Genomic DNA, 15,895 nt, shown 5'->3' with positions numbered 1-15,895 from the left:
GAACCGCTCAGAGGCAACAGCACTTAAGGGCTTGGAGGTTAGCAATGGCCTGGTAGGCTCCTTGCCGGTAGCTGATGCACTGAGTGAAAGGGCAGCTAAGGGGCTTAGGACACTAGGCAACCGTCTGGGCTTGGCGCTGCCACTTCCTAGCTTTGTCTCCTTGAACAAAGTCTCCATCTCTTCAGTCTTCAATTTTCTCACCTGTGAAATGGGAATAAATAACAGACCTGTCCCAAAGAGGTGTTATAGGCATTAAATAATGATGAACTGAGGCTGCTTAGTACAATGCTCGGCACACAGTAAATGCTCAGGCCACTGAAGCTGCAATCAGTCACCATCGTTATTATCACAGAGCCCTTCCTTCTCAGTATTTAGGAAGGCAAGGGCCAGATCTTAAAGGGCCTTCTTCGTAACACCATATTTAATCTTTGAGAGCAGCCTTTAAGCCACACCATGGACTAGAGAAAATTCAGATATCTTTGAATGCCATAGTGGGAGGGGAGAGTAAATTTCGTATTTTGAGAAGTGACAGCAAGTGTATTTGTATGAAATACATTTCAAAGTAGCAGAGAGATTGAGAGCCTGCTCTGATGTCAGTGCATGATAGGGGGAAATTTGTAAGGAGAAGGCGGCAATAATATTACTTAGTGTCAGTTTCGCAGAAGTCTTGAACACAGCTCTCAAAAGCCTTTCCAGAGAATGCTGTTGGCCCTCGTTGCTTCTTAAGAATTCATTGTATTCACTGGATCATGAGCTTCCTGAAGACAAGAAGCAGGTTGTACCCATCTTTGTACCTGTCCCCTTGCCTTTGCACCTGCAGTGTCTGCACTGTTGCTCAGTGGATCTGAGCTGAACGAGTGAAGGTCAGTGGTATTCCTTAGTGTTCTGGTATTTGACATCTAAAGAAGGGCAGATAATGTTAAGAAAAAAAAATAAGATTTATGCCAGTGTGTTATTTGGTGATTTTTATGTACTCAGCTCTGATGCTACCCTGCTTTAGTGATTTTGATCTCCGGCGTGCCCGAACAGACAGTTGTTTTAGAAATTAAGTTGTTTTATCGTAGGTGGGCTTCTTGAGGACAGTGCAGCGGTGTCTGTTTTAAATAGTTTTATCCCCTCTGTCTAGCATGGTGCCTGGCACATCATAGGTCCTTGCTAAATATTTGCAATAATGAGTTTCTTTTAAAAATGTGGGTTAGGCCATTGTCTTGAAATAGAATCTTAATAGAGACCACAAATTTGACCCTTATTTACTGCTCTTGGCTCGTAAGTCAGAGGATTGTCTGTGGTCGGTACAAAATTCAACTTTGGGTAGAAACGTTCTTCTGTTGAAAAGGTTGGCTTAAATGCCATTGCTGTATACAGAGCCTTCACTTTCTCCTCTGTGTCACCTATTAGCATCCTGTAGTAAAGGTAAAGTCTTTGGGCTGAATGGGTTCAGGGTCGTCAGGTGTGGACTTGGGTCCCAGCTCTGTTTCCTATCCATTTGCTCTTGTTACTAGGACCGGACTACTGGGATATGTTGTGGCAGAGCGGGAAAGCCATCCTATAATGCTGTCCCCTCACCTCCAAAGATCTCACCCCCAGCCTCCTCTTCCCAGGCGTGGCAGAGACACGCCTCCCCCCAAAGCCGCCTTCTCTTTCAGTCACTGTTGAGCACCTCACCTCCCAGCACAGCGCGTTCCTACCTTTTTCCTGCGTAATTGGCGGAGTGCGGGTTGATTTAGCTATTTTCTCTGTTGCTTTCATAACTGGATTTCGCAGCCCTGGATCCACCTTCCTTAATTCTAGTCTGGCTATTTTTTGAGACCTCTCAGTAAGTTGTTTCCTGCCTGCTTCTTACTTCACTTTCCTTTCCTTTCTCTAGTCCTATGTGAACCACCCTCAAATCTGTGACTTTAGGATGTGCCTTAGGAAATAAGCATCATTTACTTGAATTGGTTTTAATACTGGCTTAGGCTTAAGGGGAATGGGTGCAGTGCAATCTGTGTTCACTTCTGCACTTACCCATGAGAATATAAAAGCATATAGTTCTTTCTGGTATTATTAATTTTGTTTAGTTTCAGCTTTATTGGAGAATAACAGACATAAAATTGTAAGATATTTAAAATGAACGTCATGGTGATTGATATACGTATATAGTGAAAGGATCCCCCATCTAGTTAATTAACACATCCATCACCTCACATATTTCCCTTATGTTTATTATTCTGTTGGTAGAATGGAAAGATACTCTGGAGAGTTTGACCAAAGTGTGCAAATTAACATGAGCAGGTGGAAGCTTGCTGTCTCTGGGTGACAGGGGCTCAGCTTTTCCAGATTTCCTGAGAAGTACCAAAGCTAAAACTTGGGATATGCCAGTTTGTCACGTAAACGTCTCAGAACTTTCCCACCTTTTGGTTTATTTTTTCAGCCCAACAGTATCAAGACTGGCCTCTGTTCTTTAGTGAGAGGAGTATCAGGATCCAGGGAGGTTGATTCTGTTTTTGAATCAGAGGAGGAACAGTACTGGTAAATGCCAGGCATGTGTCTAGAGCACACGCCAGGCCGCATGGAGTAAAGGCACTGGCTTCTAGCCCTTCACTGCCTCTAATCTCCTTTTCTTGCTTTTCTTCCTGACCCTGGGTCATCTAGCAACTTTGTTCCTACTGTCCTAACTCTAGGAACTCCAAGAGTGCGTTTCTCTAAGATGGTAACTAATTGCATACAACAGTGTCAGGAGGTCTGTCAGGAGGTCATGAGCTCTGAGTTGTATTTCCATTGGTAGAGATGGACTTCACTGTATCCCTCCAGACTCTACAGAAAGGTCATAATAAAGGCTTACACTAAGATATTACAGAAGAGGGAGACCATGTGGCCTAATGGAGACTCTGTGAACTCCATTGCTAGCTCTTGTGTGGTCTTAGGTAAGTTACTTAAACGCTGTCAGTTTCAGTTTATTTATCTGTAAAATGGGTATGATGCCTACTCCAGGGTCAGTGATGTGAGTACTAGAAATAATATATGTACAGACTTTAGTGTGGAAGAAATGCTCTATAAATTATAACTATAATTTCTGGTAAAATTAGGAGTTTTGCTTTGACCATGAATACTTAGTGACCAGAACTCATTGATCTTCACTTGTTGACCCATAGTGATGCCAGCATCTGTGGATGTCTGTGCTCAAGGAATCACCACTTACACATAAAAGCTGGTTTTGTCTACAGCCCCGTGGTAATCCCTCTTCATGGGTTAGGCTCAGTGCAAAAGCCATCTGCGTTTAGATTAAGCTCTGTCATTTGAGTAGTGGAGGTCGGAAATTGCCGGTCTCAGGCAGCTGTATTTTAGATTTCTCTTAGGTCCACTTCTTCCAGCTCAATGTCCACCAGCCCTCCTCTGTTCACCTACTGTCCTCTGTTGAGGCCTTGTTCCTGGCAGTATTACAGACTTCCTGAAATTGAGCGGGATGCTCCTCTTTTGTGAAGGAATCCCAAAGACTGACTTCAGGGCATTCAAGGGAAGCTTTCTTTCCGATAGAGACATCCCTCTTTTCTTAGTCTGGGAGGCTTCGTGATGCCTTTTGTCCTGTGACAGCCCATTGACTCCTAGGAGAGACAGGAGGCTGACTAGTAAGTGCTCAGAATGAAAAATAATAAAACAGGAAGGATTCAATAATGTTAGCAAGGATGCTGCTGCTGGTCATGGTGGTGCTGGTGGTGGCGGTGGTGGCAGTGGTGGTGACGGTGGTGGTAGGTAAGGACTTGAGTTCATTTATACTCCATCTTCCTTGCCACCACCTTTCCGGTATGATTAGCAGCATGAATACTCTGGTAGTCTCAGCTCAGTGCTTTCTATTTAATATAAATATGTAAGTAACATTTATAGCTAAGCCAAGTGTAGGGTTGATACTGTGTTTTCTTTTTTTTAATAATTAAAATAAAATTTATTTTATTTTTATTTATTCATTTTATTTGGTTTATTTATTTTTTAAAATTTTGTTGGGGGGGGCAATTAGATTTATTTATTTATTTTTAATGGCAGTACTGGGGATTGAACCCAGGACCTCGTGCATGCTAGACATGCCCTCTACCACTGAGCTATACCTTCCCCCAGCGTTTTCTCTTTTGAACACCATTTTTTTTCCCTTGAATTGGTAAATACTTCACCTTTTCCTTTGCTTGGTTTTCTTTAAACACCTGACAAAGTCTTCCCACACACCTCTAACTGCTTTATGAAACTCCTCTTATACAACTTTCCACATGATCTAGGCTTGTCAGGTAATTTCACCCCTCTCCCTTCTCTCTTCCCTCCTGGAGACACCCCCCCCCCTTGGAGCCCTCTGACTTCCATTCCATCTGGACTGGGGGAAGTACCACTTCCTTATAAAGGCATTCAAACAGGTCCCCCTACTTTCAAATCTTTCCCTGCTCAAAACCTACACACCTCACAAGACCAAGCATCTGGTACCTGGTGCCTCTCACAGTTAGGCTAGCAGCAGGCCAATTTAACCTGCTCTCCTGGGTTTTTTCCTTTTTGCATTTTTTTGTTGTTGAGAGGTTGTGGTTTACAGAAATCCCCTAGTTTCCTAAAACTTGGAGCTTTTAGCAGGTGTGTCGTTCCCCTCCTTGAATGTAAGTGATTTTTCTATTGGAAAAAGAATCCAAACATCTTCATTTTGTCACTTAAACTCAGCAGTGTCCTAGCCTCTTGTTCCAAATTTCTAATTATTGACTGGATTGAAGACCGAGCCAGGAATTAAAACTAGGTATTCCAGACCCATTTTATACTTTTTTTCCCTTTGTCCTATTTCTCTGCATCATCTAATACAGATGAGAGCAGGGTTAGTTTAGTGTGTTTGTTTTGGTTTGTTTGTATCTTCCTCTAGTGAGAGATTTCTGTAAGTGAAGATGTGGGAAAATCCCACTGTGTGCTGTGCTTTCTTTTGACTAAGAAGCTCATCTCAGTGAGATAGGTTGTAAAGATAACTTGTCTCTTTTTAATTCTGCAATGAACTAAAAATCAAGGAGAATTTTGAGTTAATAGAGAAGAACAGAGATAATTAAAGGGCAATGAACTAGCACCTAAAAAGAGAAGGTAAGAAAAGTAGGATTATTTAAGTTGGAGAATCTGACGCAGTGAATGAGAGTGTTAAATATTTGAAGATACAGAGATGATGGTTCCCAGTTGCCTTTTTTAAGATGAAAGACTGTAAGAGGGAATAGATAAAATTAGAAGGAAAGATTTAAGTCTATTTTACAAAGACGAAATTTCAACACAGAGAAGATTGTTCCTGGAATGAGTTGCTGCAATATGGTCACCTTGGGTAATTTTTCTTTGATGTGGTTAGCCACCGTCATAAAAGTTCTAACTTAGTACATAAGTGACTAAATGCCTTTACATTTTTTCCAAATCAGTTCACGCTCCTTTGAGAGTGTCCAGGAACCGCAGTAGAATGGAATCTTCATGCTACACTGTTGCCTGTTTTAGTGGCTACATGAGGATCTTCATTTACCAGTCGTTCTCAAGTGCGGCAGTGCTCTTGAGAGCTAATGACTATGGCTCCGGTGTTTGATTAATTGGAACAGTTTCAAACTATCACGTGCTAGTAAGATCACTAGAATGTTTAAATTCTGATTCCTATCTTGTGCTGTATTTGTTCGCTCCTTGCATTGCTTCTGTCTCAAATATTGTGTTTATGTGAAATAAGGTTGATCTTGGAGATAACCTTCAGCTGAAACCTCGCCATACTGGAAGCTCTTCTTTTTTTTTTTTTTTTTAAACATTTTTTATTGATTTATAATCATTTTACAATGTTGTGTCAAGTTCCAGTGTTCACAATTTTTCAGTCATTCATGGACATATACACACTCATTGTCACATTTATTTCTCTGCTGGAGTGTCTTCTTGAGCCACGAGCCTTTGTCATTTTCCTTTCTACCTTTTATAGGTTATCTTGAACCCTGGAACCGTCTCCAGATGGTCAGTGTACATTTTCATCTACTCCTTGTTTCCCTCTTGCCCTTGCTCTGTCTGGATGAATCTCTTCCCGGCCGCCTGGCGTATCTTCTGCTCTTGGTTTTTACCCTGACCTAGCATTTTCTACAACTCGGGAGGCAGAGAGGGTGTCTTTACTTATTCTTTGGGATTTCCCACAATCAGTAGTCTGTGCTGAGTGAATAATAGTTTTTGAGGAAATGATATATAAATATAAGGAAGTACAGTCATTTGATGTTCAGGCCAAGTAATTTCCATAGTTACCACTTGATGGAGGGCAACGTATTCTGTTTCTCAAAAGCTGTCCTTAGAACTGCTGCCTCTGAAGTTGTAGTAGGTGGCAGAGGATGGCAGCTTTGGAGAAAAGGGATCCCATTTACTGCAGACTGGATACTGGGAGGCGTTCTGCTGCCCAGACCTCCAGTCACGTGGGGGCTTTGGGGCTTTGATGTCTCCCTTTTGGGTTGAAATTTTCCTTCACTGAAACTTTTCTGCCTTTTTGGGAGTCATGCTGAAGGGAACCCAGTAAAAGAAAAAGCTTTAACCTTAGTTCCCTTGACTCCAGGTTTGATTCCTTTCTGTTTTGTACTATGCAGCTTTTTACTAAAGTATTTAAGAAAACGCAGTATTTCAGTCATTTTACTGATAAAGAATTGGAAGTCATGGCCATCTGTCATGGCGCCTGCATTTGACAGTCCTTTGGGAATCAATTTAAGAATATGCAATGAGACTTCTAAAAAGTATAGATTTTTACTTGATAACACTTGTTCTTTAGAATCTACCCTCAAGAAAGGATCAGAGATCTAGGCAGATCTTTTTGAACAATGGCGAAAAATCAGAACCAACCTAACATTTCAGCAATGAAGAATGGTTACACAAACATTGATCTATATATCATAGAATATTATGCAACTGTTTAAACTTGTTTTAAAAATTTTTTCAATAATATGGGAAAACAATAAGTAGAAATCAGGAAGAATGAATGTCAATGTTGTACAACCCCAACTATGTAAACAAATTTAAAATATAGGTAATTAAAGAAATGGGATAAAATATACAAAAATGTTAAATTTATCTCTGGGTGATGACATTATAAGTGATTTTTCTTTTTCTTTTTAGTTTTCTGTAATTTCCAATTTTCTTATAATGAATTTGTAATCAAAGTATTGAAGATTATTAACATTTTTAAAGTAGAAAAAGAATGACATTTCTAACCCTAATAATTCAAAAGAATGAAACCTCACACAAGTTCCAGGATTTAAGCGGTTTTAATCACTTCCAAGTTTGAAAAGGAATGCTTGATCCCAAGTGATTTTTGTTTTTCTTTTGCTTTTAGTCAAGGTATGGTTCTATATGATGCTGAAAGCCATGTGGTGAATGAGAAAGCATTCTGAATACTGATAATTATGAAGGGGGCATATGTGGTATATACGCACCTTAGAGTATCATCTAACAGTGAAAGGCTGGGCTTTGGAGGGAGCCTCTGCCACCACTGGCCAGGTATATCGTCTCAGTTTTCTTACCTGTAAATTGGGATGTGATGATATGATACCTGCACAAGTCTTCAGCACAATTTTGGCAAATAGTAATCACTCAGATGATATTACAGATGAAATGATGAGTGATAGCTGATACAATACTACTTCTGAAGGAAGACGTCTTCCAAATTTCCTTGTATATAGTATACATTTCCTTATATGCAGTATAATAGTATTTAGGAAAGGCAGAGGCTAAATGATTTAAAGTAATTTTTTTGTCTAATACAATATTAATAACTCCAAAGACAGTAAAGACAAAGTAGATGTTCTCCTGCCCCTGTCTTCCCTCTGAGGATAGAAATATTCTGCACCTTTCTTCAAACTGATATAAGCATAAATGCACCCAAGATGACTGGCTTGGCTTTGTTTTTCCCTTACGTATTATTCTGCAACTTTTCCAACAAGCCAATAGTTAGAGAATTTTTAACAGGTATTGCCCTGAGTTCATGGGTTCAGATTTTACTAATTTTAGATAACTGCATAATACCCTAAATAAAGTGGCTATGCCAGAATTTATTTGGACATAACTCTACTGTGGGTTGTTCTTAGTCCCCCCCCCCTTCTCCACTTCATATGATGTTTGCTATAGCAGCTTTATGCATAATCCTTAAGATTCGTTGCTTTTAGTTCCAATTAGTTTCCCCACAGTGGCATGCTGAATCAGAGTATGTGTTACTTATACAGCAGAAGAATTTGGGCTTCCAAAAGTTGGTTCCTGCCCTCTTACAATCTAGTGGAAGAACAGATACGCATTTTCTCCCCGCAGGGATTTCTTGTCCCCCCCCCCATATACAAAGATTTCAGTAAACAGTATTTAATTCCAGGGAAGTTTGAAATCCTTCACATTTTGAAACAGAAGTATAAATCAAGAGAGCAGAGGGAGCCTCTGGAATGAGGTTTACTCTGTGTAGTCTTTGCTGCATTGATTAGACATGAATTTGTTAGAAATTGTGCATGTGTAAGTTGTTCAGTTTTTGAGAGCTAGGAGTCCCACTTGAGAACTGAAGCACTTGACATCTGCCCTCCTGGCCCTCACTGGGCTCACCCCCCGCAGGGCGTAGACACCCCACCACGCAGGGGAAGAGCCACCCCCCGTGTGCAGCAACTTGTCTCCCCAGCTCAGACTTGCTCCACACTGATGCAGGCAGCTGCCAAAATCTTCAGAGTTGAGGTCACTGATGGTAACAGGAATCGTAGTATGATAACAGATTGTTTTTACAGCAGTCAAGTTACTGTGTTAGAGGTACATAGATGCCTTTAAAGAAAAGGCAGTGACATTACCAAGAGTGATGTCACTGAGAACTACCTAGTACAACATGAGTTTTGCCAAGTACCCACTTAGGGTGTGCATGTGTGCGTGCGTGCGTGTGTCTACCAGGCAGGGGACAAAGAGAAGAAAAGGTGGTTATGGGGGGTTTGCCGCGCGCGTGTGCACGCGGTATATGTAGTTCTTTCCACACGAAGGGAGGTGTGTGTCGCATGATCTTCTGTTTAGAAGCTTTGTTTTCTCTCATTAGTAATCAACATCTGATTACATCAGTCAGGATTATGCAACGCTTTAACAGCTGACACTAGTTCAAGTTCATACCTGTTTTCATTCTTTCTATCCCCTGATTCAGCATCTTGGCTCTGGAGAGGTAGTTGCATTCTAACACTAGAACCCGCTTGACTGTATCCCTGCCCACAGGAGTGGTCACACATCTGAAACCCACTGGGCACCCTGTCACGGTTCCCAACCAGCCGACCTGTGGTTGCTTGTTCTGCATTCACAGTTTGCCTCCTTATGATGAAATGCCTTAACCTTAAGCATTCTGTAACTATCAGCTTGTTGGAAAGTGGCTTAACTCTCATGGGACATAGCAGGTAGTCTGTGTTTCGCTGGGCTTCCTGCAATATTCAGTGAAATAGCAACAGTACTGAGGGCAGCGAGAGCAAACACAGACGCAGTCCCGGCCACGTGCCAGGAGCTGGGCCAGCACTTTCTACGGAACCGACGCCTGTAATTCCTCACAACAACTCTTTTCACCGCCATGTTATAATTGCAGAAAGTGAGGCAGCTCGGAGCCACGGCGATACAGCTTATAAGTGGTTCACTAGTGGAAATGACCACACACTGGGGCGAGGCTTGCTGGTGGGGCTGGAGAAGCCAGGCAACCGGCTGGGCACTGGAGGCACAGACCCTGGGGAGAGAGTTGGGGATGCTTGGCTGCTCTGCTTCTGTTTGGAGAGGAAGCGGCACAGATGAGTCCTCCCACCCGAAAGCCCTGGACTTGTGAGGGAAGTCGGGGGAACTCAGGAAGGAAGGAAGCGGGGGAAAGGGAGGTGTGGAAACTTGGCTGAGGGGGAGTCACTTGCAACAGCCTCTCACGAAGAGCCCCTCTCCTTCAGCTTTGTCCCTTCAGGGTGCACATCCCAGAGGAGGGTGAAGCAAGTTGAAGGTGTGTTTACCTTCAGCCAGTTTCTTTTGTTTCGACAAGTGAGTCATATGACCAGGGTGGAAAACCTCTTGGGTTGCTCTTGCGATTGTTTCTGAAATTGGTTTTTGAAGAGGTTGTACGTGTCGTGCTAGGATTACCCCACCGCGCGGCAGAGACCGCGGGCCAGGACCCTAGGAGGTAAGAGGCACTGGGGCTGGGAGGTGCAGTGGCCCCGGACAGGACCCCGCTCCTGCTGCTGTGCCCCTGGGATGGGGGCTGAAAAGGGGTTAGCAGCCTCAGGGTCCACCTCCACCATATCTGAGTCAAGTCCATGGTGGGTGAGCAGGGACAGACTGCAGATGGCATCTCGCCATCTTCCTTATGGAATGTGGTAGCTTGCTTTTGTCATTGTTATTTTTATATCACCAGGTCAGTGTTTCCAACCCGCTTTCTGGGTGTTATTAAAAGGGTTCACTGAGTAAGAATATGGTGGTTCAGATAGTGTCATTAGTAACTATATGATCTTGGGTGGCAAGTTCTTAATCCCTGCAGCCTCAGTGCCCTAGTCTGTGTAATGGGGCACTAGGAGCAGCCCTCTCAGAGGGCTGCTGGAGATACTGCTCAGCATCGTCGCCTTTAAACGTGGAAGTGACCATTACTGCCTCCTTGGTGTTCTGGCACTTGCAGGAATCTCCCGTTCCGGTTCCTGGCTGTGATTATCTCTGACATTCCAGGACGCACATCACCATGGGTGTAGACACTGACAGCAGAAAGAACTGGAATTGAGAGTTGCAGAGTCTACGGTCTCTTAAAGAAGGGTGGAGTCTCTTAGTACAAAGCATTCCTGGTGTGAATAGACAGTGTAAGCTCATTTGAGAAGTAAGCCAGAGTCAGGTACTTTGATACAGCTGATTATGCAGGTGGGACGGAGGAGAGTCCCTTATCTTATGCCTGGTTGAGTGCTCTCTGCATTTTATCCAACTTATCACTTTACGTGTAAAAAGAACTTTTCCTGCCATCTTTTAAAAATGAAATGAAAAATTCTTACTGCCGATTTGATCTAGTTAAATGCAACTTTCATTTTGGAAGGGCAAGAGGGGTTTGGATGAAGAGGAAAATACCCTTTTTTTCTGTAAAACATTCTGTAAAGTGGGCACTGTTACCTGTTTTACCAGGTTACTTTACACAGTACCATTTAAGAAACACTTCTTCATTAAAAAAAAAACCTTTTTAATATGGAACATTTCAAGCACACACAAACCTGCAGTGCGACGTGGGCCTTGACATAACCGTCTCCCACCAGCAGCAGCTGTCAGCTCACGGCCGCCCTCCACCTCCACGCGGCTCCCCCACGCCGCTGCTTTTAAGCAAATCTCAGGCGACATATTAATTTTATTTATAAATATTCAAGGTGTGCTTTGAATGCCTTGAAAGTTTCACGAAAGTGAAAAATGGAAATGTTCACATTTTAAGGCCCTTCTCGTGGGCAGATCACGTCTCTCTAGAAACCTCAGGGCAGTGATCCTCGAAGCAGGGGGGTGGGGAAATGATTTTTTTAAACATTTACTTGGGGAAGGGGTTTCAACTGTTTGTTTTCCCAGACTTGCCTTCTGCAGGGCCCCTCCCCTGTAAAAAATAGCAGCCTTTGATGTTTCATAGAACTGGTTTGCTTCCGAGTGTTGAAGAAGGAGTGAAAGATAGGGAACCCCTTGCTGAGGGAAAAAAGTGATTCCAGGGGATGGAAGTGTTCCTTCTCAAGAACCGTTGTTGTTGTTCTTATTTTTAACCGCCATGAATGGGACTGCTTAAGAATATATGTATTTTTCTGCTTCTTCACCCGAGTACGCTGGGTGTTATTTCATCGTTCCCATCCACTCCTGGGCGTTCTTGACACAGCCTTCCGTGCTGTGGAGGGCTTACTTGCATGGCTGACCTGCCACCTCCCTCACTGCCATTTTATGCCCAGTCAAGGCGCTTTTCCTTATCTCTTTTAAATCTGCGAAGGGCTAAAAGCAAGCTATATAAAGGTATACATATAAAGTCACAGTAAATGAACTGTGAGGGTTCTTTTTATTTCTCGAGCAAAAGTGTATGTTGCTGGACGTAGGGCTTTGTGACATTTGATGACTCAAAAGATGTTTTGGCTCCATTCGCAAATTTTCAGCAACATTTTGCATAGATGTGGTTGCTATGTAGCTACCTGTGATGGGGTCCTGGAGCAAGAAGCTCTCTTCTTACTTTAAATACAGCTTAAGAAAGATTTGAAAGGTCAAGTACATGGTTGATGCACGGAAATGTTGGAAAATGTGTTTTTTTGGACACATCTCACTGCTGAAGTTTTGAAGAGTTAGCAGGAGAGAAATGGGAGAATTTTAAAAGGTGACCATTCTGCTTTTGTTGTTGTAGTTACTTGGTAATGAAAAGTTAGAGCTTTGGGTTTTAAACCTTGCACAGAATTTTTACTTGGCTAAAAATGATTTGCTAAATGGATGTACATCAAATTTAAAGTAGAAGATGATGGTATGATTTTTTTCACTGAACAGAATGGACCTCCTTTTCTGCTATTCTGTAAGAGGGAACTTTTCAATCCTCTTTTCTTTCCCATCCCCTCTCACCCCATCCTTTTTTTAAACTCTCCTTAGGAAAATGGCAGAGTACTTTTCAAAACCGAGCTGTGCCTTCTGCAGGTTTATACACAGGATGGGCGAGTCACATCAGTTTTTCCTTTCTCACACCCAGACCAGGGTTACATAGTTCTGTGAGGTGTGCTTGGGAGTTGTAATAATTTGGAATGCTGGAAAAATTCCAGGGACTGTTGGTAAATAAAGAATGCGGCTGAACAGCAGTTAGCTTCTGCTCGTGATTTCAGAACTTACCTTTAGGGGGAAAATAAAAAGGCAAGTGTATGTAATACAGCATGGGAAATCGAGAGAAAGTATGCCAATCATGTTGAAGATTTGGATTTTTAAAGTTCTGTCTTTTGTTTTTCTAAAGACTGTTCAGGTCATTCACGAAAGAAGATTAAGCTGTATTTCGTTGAGATTATGAAAGATCTCTCTGCTTTTTACTCATTGTATTTAAAGAAGTCAAACAACTTTTTCTATATTATGAGAAAGCTGTTTTTGCTTTGTGTTTTCAGCATGAAGGTTTTTCATTAAGATGTTTAGAAAAAAAAGTGCAAGGTACTGGAGATTAACAGCTGATGGTTAAGGATGGATACGTGCATATTAGAGATTTGAGGAACCTGATGGCCTCTTCAGGAGTGGCTTTAGAAGTGACTTTGAAGCTTCCTGTATGTTCTCTCTCACTGTTGCCTATTCAATAAAAGACCTTTAAAGTGTGGTATTTACAGAGCGAATATCCCAACAAATTGCTTTCGGCCGTCATGGGCACTCTGGAGCACTAGCTCGGCCGTAGTTCCACTGTAGGTTTTGTAAGGAACTTCCAGAGGATGTGGCATCTCTCTGGTCTTCAAGACCACGTGGTCCCCAGCATGAGGCACCTCAAGGGCTGGAGAAGGGAAACCTGAGTGGTGGGAATGTTCTTACAGAAATCTGGGTACCATTTTTTTTTCCCAAAAAGCATCAGTCCCCCAAAGTCAGTCCTGTCTGAGGCTCCAAATTCCTCACGTGTCTCTGAGGTCACCTGGAGGCCCCTACCCTACCTTGGTGTCAAAAACTCAACTATTTTCAGGATTCATTCTTTCATTCATCACAATGACAACTATTTATTTAGCTTTCTGCCATGTACAGAGCTCCACTTTAGGGTTATAGGAGATGACAGGGCTGAATCTGACACAGATCTTTCCCTTTAAGATTCTAACTGGGAGCCAGGATGCCTCTGGGGGTTTCTCCAGTGTGGGAGAGACCAGGATGCTCCAGCAGCTGTAGAGATACAGCCAAGTGCATGATAAGACCAAAGGCAGCTGAGGATTAATTTTCTACCAAAAAACCCCAAAACAAAAACAGTTGCTGACACCAGATACATGTTCTTGACTGAGATGAGGAGAAGGTGACAGTTTGCTAACCCACTGAGGATGGGCTTATAACAGGAAATTTCCTCTAATAATTGGTTCCTTTCTGCTCCAGATGTCAGAGATTGGGAGATGACAAGGTGGTGGTGCTGGGAGAATGCATGGTTCAGTTTTCCTCTTGGTCAAGTTTCCCTGTGGAATTGTCATTGCTTCATGTTAAATTCTACCTTCTTTGTTTTGCCTTTTTTCTTTTTGAAAGGCTTTGCCCACAGAAGGTGGTGAGGTACCCAAGTCCTTTTCACACCTGCTCTGCTGTCCTTTGAGCAAACCCAGCTGCTGCAGGGAGTTGGGGTGGGCAGAGGAAGGGAACACGCCTACCCTTACTAAGATCACCAGGGACGTGTTTCTCATTGACTCCTTACACACACCTGGGGTAGGGATTATCTTTGTAGATGAGGAAACTGAGGCTGGGAGGGGATAAGTAACTTGGCACCCACTGCAGGTCTCCCTGGGTGACTCTGGTTCCTGCACCAAGGTTTGCCCACGTTCTGTTCCCTAAAATTAAACTTTGGCTCTTAGAACCACACAGCTCAATTGTAATTGTCCCTCCTTCCGCCACGTGCATGTGCCTTTACCCCTACCACTGGCATCTCCTAGAGAAATTTTCTTACATAACCACAATTCCACTATTAAAAAAACCAAGAAAATTAAGGATAGTACATTAATATCATCTTATTTCTACTCTCTATTTCAGATTTCCCTAATGATCTCATATCTTTTATAATTTTTTTCCAACCTGGGTTTAATTAAGGTTCACACATTGCATTTGGTTTTTGTAACTCCTGACTTTTTCTTACTATAGAGCAACGCATCTCCAATCCCCCCTGTTCAATTTTTGTTTCATGACGTTGACTTTTAGAGAGACCAGGCCAGTTTTCTTACAGCCTTTTTGTCAATACCTTACCTGGCAAGTGTCTTGCAAAGTGAAGATTTTAAAAGTTCTTTAAAACTTGAAATAGGTATTTCCCAGGTGATATATTGCCAGACTGTCAGATGAAGCACCTGATATACCATTTTCTGTAGCTAATATATTTTAAATTAATCTTTATTTACAAAAATAAGGCAGTTGCAAAATGTTAAGAACATTCACAAATACAACTGGCCCTTTGTATCGATGGGTTTCACTTCCGCAGATTCAACCAACAACTTTGGATCGAAAATATTTTTGAAGAAACAAATTCCAGAAAGTTCTAAAAAGCAAAACTTGAAGTTGCCATGCTAGCAACTATTTACATAGCATTTACATTGTATTAGGTATTATAAGTAATCCAGAGATAATAAAGTATATGGGGTAGGTTCTTTGCAAACGCCACAGCATTTTATGTGAGGGAATTGAGCATCCTTGAATTATGTTATCTGCGGGGGTCCTGGAACCAATTCCCTGCATATACCGAGGGATGACTATATATAAAATATCAAGTAAGAGTTTTATTTCCTACCACCACTATGTAGCCCTGAGATTATAGTCATTTTGGTGAACTTACATTCTTTCCCATTTATTTGTGTGTTTTTGTTTATTTGTCATAAAAACTGTGATCATCCTTACACGTTGTCATGCAGTTTGCTTTTTCTCACTGTGTTGTGAATTGTGTCCTGTCGAGTATGCAGCAGGGATTGTTTTCAGTGGTGGCCGGGATAAATGTGCACCCAGCCAACCACATTCTTTCCTAGGTGTTCAAGGTGAGACACACCCAGATGTAAGTGCCCGGCCCAGGATGAGAAATGTGACTTGTGCCCACAGAGCAGATATTTTTTTTCTGTTTGAGGCTCCCTCAATATGGGAATTGAATCTCAGGGTCTTCTGCCCTGTGCTTCTGCAAGTTGAGGGAACGTGTGAGCAGTAAACTCTGGAGTGCTGTGCATTTGAACTCTGATACTCCTTTCTTTTCTGGGTGTGTCCCTCCATATTTTGTTTCTGCAGAGATCAGGAGATC

The 15,895-nt window shown here is 42.2% G+C and overlaps 1 protein-coding gene across 2 annotated transcripts in view; it reads left to right on the top strand.

The window, feature by feature from the left end:
- Positions 1–15,895, top strand: part of PTPN14 (protein tyrosine phosphatase non-receptor type 14) — a 155,265-nt gene that overhangs the window by 47,237 nt on the left and 92,133 nt on the right. The window contains exon 1 of one of the 2 annotated variants that reach the window (XM_015234766.3): positions 9,984–10,126. The exons of the other annotated variant lie outside the window; for it this stretch is intronic. The gene's annotated coding sequence lies outside the window, so the exon portion shown is untranslated. Of the gene's footprint in view, positions 1–9,983; positions 10,127–15,895 lie in introns of those variants that run through there. 2 annotated transcript variants of the gene reach the window in all.

Source organism: Vicugna pacos, chromosome 23, assembly GCF_048564905.1.
Source record: "Vicugna pacos chromosome 23, VicPac4, whole genome shotgun sequence".
In the NCBI taxonomy this organism is placed as follows: domain Eukaryota; kingdom Metazoa; phylum Chordata; class Mammalia; order Artiodactyla; family Camelidae; genus Vicugna; species Vicugna pacos.
The sequence above is the reverse complement of the archived record's forward strand: the minus strand, read 5'-3'. Positions and strand labels throughout refer to the sequence as shown.